Raw genomic sequence first — 5928 nt, 5'->3', positions numbered from 1 at the left:
TTGTTGTAACAAAAATTTTGAAATTATCGCAATTTTGATATATATATATATATATATATATATATATATATATATATATATATATATATATATATATATATATATATATATATATATATATATTATGGTATCTCAGTCCAAGAGATTTTAGAATTATGTCAGCATGTCCTTTTTACAAAACTTAATTATATACAAACGTATATGTATATTTCTTACCTTTATTGTTAATTTACACTTTTTATACTAGATGTCTGAAAATAGCACGTCTCTATGCCGACAAGTTGGATGGCAATAAAAAAAGGTCTTTGGCGCTACACTCGCTATGCTAACCATCATATCATACCATCTATCGACTGATATGCCTCAAAAGAATAAATACGTGAAATGAAAAAAAAAAATAAATAAATAAAAAAAAAAGAAGAATATCAAAGGAAAAACTTACATGAAACTATTCAATTCAGTAGAAATTATAGTTATAAATTCTTTCTTACCTTATTTTATACGCAAAAGTCTATCAATGAACGTCTCTCTCTCTCTCTCTCTCTCTCTCTCTCTCTCTCTCTCTCTCTCTCCTCTAGCTCTATCCAAAACCCTTGAAAAATAATAATAAACCTTTCAACAATAAATTACTGAATCCATTGCTGAAATTATTTACATACTCTGCTTAATGGCCTGTAAAGGTGTGCTGATAACTTCACAGTCACGCATAGGTGTTAAATGACGCACTCCACAGGTACTACAACAACATGCAGCACTGGTTAATACAGCACAGTACAGAACAGCACTCAGTAAATTAAACCTACATTTAGTGCAGGTAAATCCATACGGTACTAAGAGATACTTAGATTCAGTATGTAACACGATTTTTTGTGTTTGACAAGCAAGTGTTATTTTACAGCTCTTTTCATTGCAAATAATAAAAAATATCCATCGTTTCTTTCAAACCTTGCTTTTGTGGCTTTTAGAATGATTTTCCGCCACATAATAGCTGAATTGAACTATTTTTACAATATTTAAATAGAAAATCAAGAAATAGTGATAAATATTCCTTGTAAAGCTTCTGTAACTAATTTTCAGGATTAAAAATTAAGAGTTTTTCTTGATTTGTGAGGATACAACAAATCACTTTCACGTATGAGTCTCCACATATAATCTCCCATCATGTTCTCACTGAAGGATCCCTGATGTTTCTGTTCACAGATCATGATATCTTGGCGGTAACGCTCTTCTTGTTCCTCTGAATATTCTTCCATATTCTCCTTCAAAATGTCGAGGAGAGCATTTAGGAAGTTAACTTTCAAGGCCGCAAGAGACAAGTAACCGATATAACATGTGCGTACTGAAGGTTAAGCAGCAAGAGATGAGAAAGTAAATAAATAAATGAATAAGTAAATAGCTGAATCAGATAAAATGAAAGCATTACCAATATTACTATTGCTATTATTTTCATAATTTTCATGTCACTATTTCATGGTGTTAATTAATTAATTTATTTATTTATCTATTTTATTTTATTTATCTATTTATTTAATTAATTAATTAATTTATTTATTTATTATTTATTTATTTATTTTTTTTTTATTGTGTGTGTGTGTGTGTGTGTGTGTGTGTGTGTGTGTGTGTGTGTGTGTGTGTGTGTGTGTGTGTGTGTGTGTGTGTGTGTGTGTTTTGTGTTGTGTGTGGGAAAAGCTATTTTTCAATAAAAAAGTCAATTGTTATCCTACTCTGTGCAACCCAGCGCTCCGGTAAACCCCCTGTAGGGTTGAACAATGATTCGGCCAGGAGCACTTTCTGGTTTCCATCGCATATAAAATTTACGATTTCAGCTTCAAAAAATACCTACAAGTTCGTAACTTCTGACGGCACATCTTTCTAATTTAATGGCATTTTTTTCGTCAGACCCACAGTTTTGCCATATTTAGCATTTTTCTGTCTCAATGGATGGATCGACGGGAGTCAGTGATGGATGGATATGTGGATTGGGTGGTGGTAGAGTGGGAAATTGGATGTGGTTGAATTAGCAGGTGAGGGGCTTAATAAACATATATGCGGATCCACATGCTGCCTGAACTGTTTTCACTCAAGAAAACATACAGGAAATGCCGGATATTGAGTATAATTTTGGAGCAGAAGAAAAGAAGCTGATAGATATTTCCATATTTAGGATGATGATATTTCATCTTGTTTTAATGAGAATTTCATCGATATAAGTATTGTGTCACCAAGTTCTTCTAATAAGAGATACTTAAACTAAAAATTTTCTCATTGTGTATCAGTCCCCCCAAATTAATTTTTCATAATAACTAAAAGGCGAAGATTATAAGAAGCACACAAATAATTTCAAGATCTTAGAATTGACGGAAATTTGAGCTGGAGAGCTTGTATTGATGTCTATACCAGTTTAAAAAACAACAACTGTGGAATGATAGAGTATATAAGATCAGATAAAACCCTAACACCAAGACATTAAGCAGCATTTATCGCACCCATGCTTTCCTCATCTCACATATTATGTACCTCTTGAGCTCTCCGGACCAGCGCGTGGCAACCATTACTTAGATAGAAGTTATCAAATAATTTTTTCTCCGTAAATTTGAATCTGTTTTGAAATAAGTTGGTCAAAAGGTATGTTAAAATTTTTATTCCTTGACATATACTTCTTATAATTATAGAATTTAATTTATTTATTTTATTCATTTATCTAATTGTTTATTTTTCCTTAGATATATGTTACGTGTATTGCGTGTTATGTTGGTAATCGCTATATCAATTTGTCAAATTCTTAGAATGTACTTATACTTATGTTCATGGCTAATCGTTAAGTTTGTGTTACTGTATGTACATATGTATGTCCGTATGTGCAAAATTATGGACATTCTATTGACCTCTGGTCGTGCTACTTGAACATGTTGCTGAAAAAAAAAGAGTATTATATATGTGTTATAAACGAGATGCCTTATTAAAAAAAAAGTAATACACACACACACACACACACACACACACACACACACACACACACACACACACACACACACACACACACACACACACACACACACACACACACACACACACACACACACACACACACACACACACACACACACACACACACACACACACACACACACACATGAGGGTTAAGGTGTACCTGAATGATCTTTTATTGAAATGCTTGTTGTTCTATTGTCTAGAAAGTTGTTGAGTAAATTTATGTATGTAATTCCAAATTGGTTGTTAGGTCGCTTGATATTGCTTCCATGAGAGTGGCTACTGCTGTGATTGTTGACAAAAGCTTCCAGAGTTTGTGGTTTATGATCCTTTTTTTGCTGTGTTCATACAATATTGGATTTTGTTAATTGTATTGTTAGTTACAGCTTGAATTGGCGTATTTTCGTTGTTAGAGAAGATAAAATATTTTTTGGGGTTTTGTTAAGAATCTGGATTATTGTTTAATTCATTTTTGTGTTTCCTGGCTTTTCTTGTTAGTTTTAGATTATATTATAAATTTTGTTCAATTTCATCGTTATTATCTATTCTAGACTATGTTTCATGGATTTCCTGTTTCAGTTTCTCAAAATTATATTTGTTATTGTGTACAATGTTCTTGTTACGGCTATTTGAGTATCCTTTTAAGTGAAACGTATTTTTGTTGTGTCTATCCAGCGTTTCTGTTGTTTTCCGTGAATTTTTTTTTTTTGGCCCAATATTGTGGCCTTTTTTATTGTATTATTTGTCACTACATTTTGTTTTGTTATGGTTCTTGTTAGCGCTATGTATTTTTCCCATCCACAGTTGCACAGGTCTAACTTTCTTTTAATAATAGTTGGGTGTATTTATATGTTGGTGTCGTTTATATTTCATTACGGCGTTCCTCCAATTTAGTAAGTTTTGAATTTAGTGTTGTTGGTGAAGGCCCGTGTACTGATCTTGATAATTGGAATATGGTCGGAAGGGATTTATCGGATCAGATTTTATTTCTGTTACGGTAGGTTTTGTAATTGCTAATATAGTATTGAAATTAGGCCCCTGATGATTTATTTGTAAGTTGGTGCTTTCTGTGTGTTCAGCCTGTACAAGTCTGGGAGAGGTAGGTATGGTCTGCCAGGAAGACGGTCGAAAGCAGTTTTATTAATTGAGTCCATGTTTGTTGTGGATGTTGTCTGTAACATGTCTGTGTATCAAAGTGAGAAATTGCTGAACAGTTACGTTTATGTTATAACTAATGTGATATTAAACTTTTACTGGTTCTTCATCTGTGTTGGATTCTCGTGGCTCAGTGAATAAAGTGATGCATTCTGAAATAAGTGTGAGGGAAGCATGGGTTCGAACCTCACTCAGAACTTTTCATCTATTATTAAAGAGAATGACTTGTGGTTTATATTACAGGTATGTATTAATAAGTGAGAATCTGTTTTTTTTTCTTCAGGAATGAGCACTGTGCTTTATAATTGTTAATTTTATCCGTGTTGGAGACGGGCGGGAGATCCAAGAACATGAATAAGTGAATGCGTAAGATAATGTGTTTTGCAAAATACATGTATATGAATAAATAAATAGAATAAAATAAAATGACAATATAAATGTCTAGCAATGTATTTCAGTCTTCAGTGATGACATAATGCGTCAAGACAACTGTTCCTCGTTTTCTTTCTGTCTGTATGGAGCGTGAGTGGTAATGTTACTAAACCGAATTAGCAAGAATTAAAAGCAAGTCAGCTGAAGGGGCCGCCTTTCCTCATTAATATCCTCTCTTCATAACTCGGCGCCTTAATATTAACGCCATTTTTTGAGCATTTAGTAACTCTACTATATTTCATTTATCTCCTCACTTTACTGTTCATTAAAAAAATTCCCTGCATCTTATTTCCTCTCTCTCTCTCTCTCTCTCTCTCTCTCTCTCTCTCTCTCTCTCTCTCTCTCTCTCTCTCTCTCTCTCTCTCTCTCTCTCTCTCTCTCTCTCTCTCTCTCTCTCTCTCTCTCTCTCTCTCTCTCTCTCTCTCTCTCTCTCTCTCTCTCTCTCTCTCTCTCTCTCTCAAGTCTGTTTTTATTCACTCTTTCACATCCACTCCCTGCTTCATTATCTTTTTTTCCCCACACTCACTCGCTCCACCTCTTTCCTGTCACTTCACTCTCTCTGCTTCATCTTCCCCCCTCCCACCTTCTTTCCTGCACCCTATGCTGCTCCTTCCCCTTCCATGTCTGAAAAGTTCTAAGACGAAAGGGACACGAAGAAAAAAGTACAAGATCTGTTGGCGATTATATTACGGAGAGGATCTAAACTGTCTTAACACATATATTTTTTTTTTATGTTGGGGTCTCTCTCTCTCTCTCTCTCTCTCTCTCTCTCTCTCTCTCTCTCTCTCTCTCTCTCTCTCTCTCTCTCTCTCTCTCTCTCTCTCTCTCTCTCTCTCTCTCTCTCTCTCTCTCTCTCTCTCTCTCTCTCTCTCTCTCTCTCTCTCAATCGAGTGAGGGCAACAGGTAGGTAATTCTTAGGTTATGATTACCTTAACTTTGCCTCTGAAGCTTTCCAAACAGGTGCTTTCGGCAGGTAAGTTCAGCAGTTGTATATTAATAATCACATCTACTTTAAACATTTCCCCAAGGAACATCAGTATAAATTTAACATGTAACTTGAATAGTTATACTCTCAAGTGACCCCTTTGTTCCTTTAACCTTTCCATTACGGTACGCAATATTTCATTGCATTTAAGTATTATATATATATATATATATATATATATATATATATATATATATATATATATATATATATATATATATATATATATATATATATATATATATATATATATATATATATATATATATATATATATATATATATATACTTATTTTTAACCATGCATTTAAAAGAAAAAGAATTTTTGGAGAATAGATTTTTCTACTTTGTAACCAATATAATGT

The sequence above is a fragment of the Portunus trituberculatus genome, chromosome 24 (assembly GCF_017591435.1).
Source record: "Portunus trituberculatus isolate SZX2019 chromosome 24, ASM1759143v1, whole genome shotgun sequence".
Taxonomy (NCBI): domain Eukaryota; kingdom Metazoa; phylum Arthropoda; class Malacostraca; order Decapoda; family Portunidae; genus Portunus; species Portunus trituberculatus.
This window is presented reverse-complemented; position numbering follows the sequence as displayed.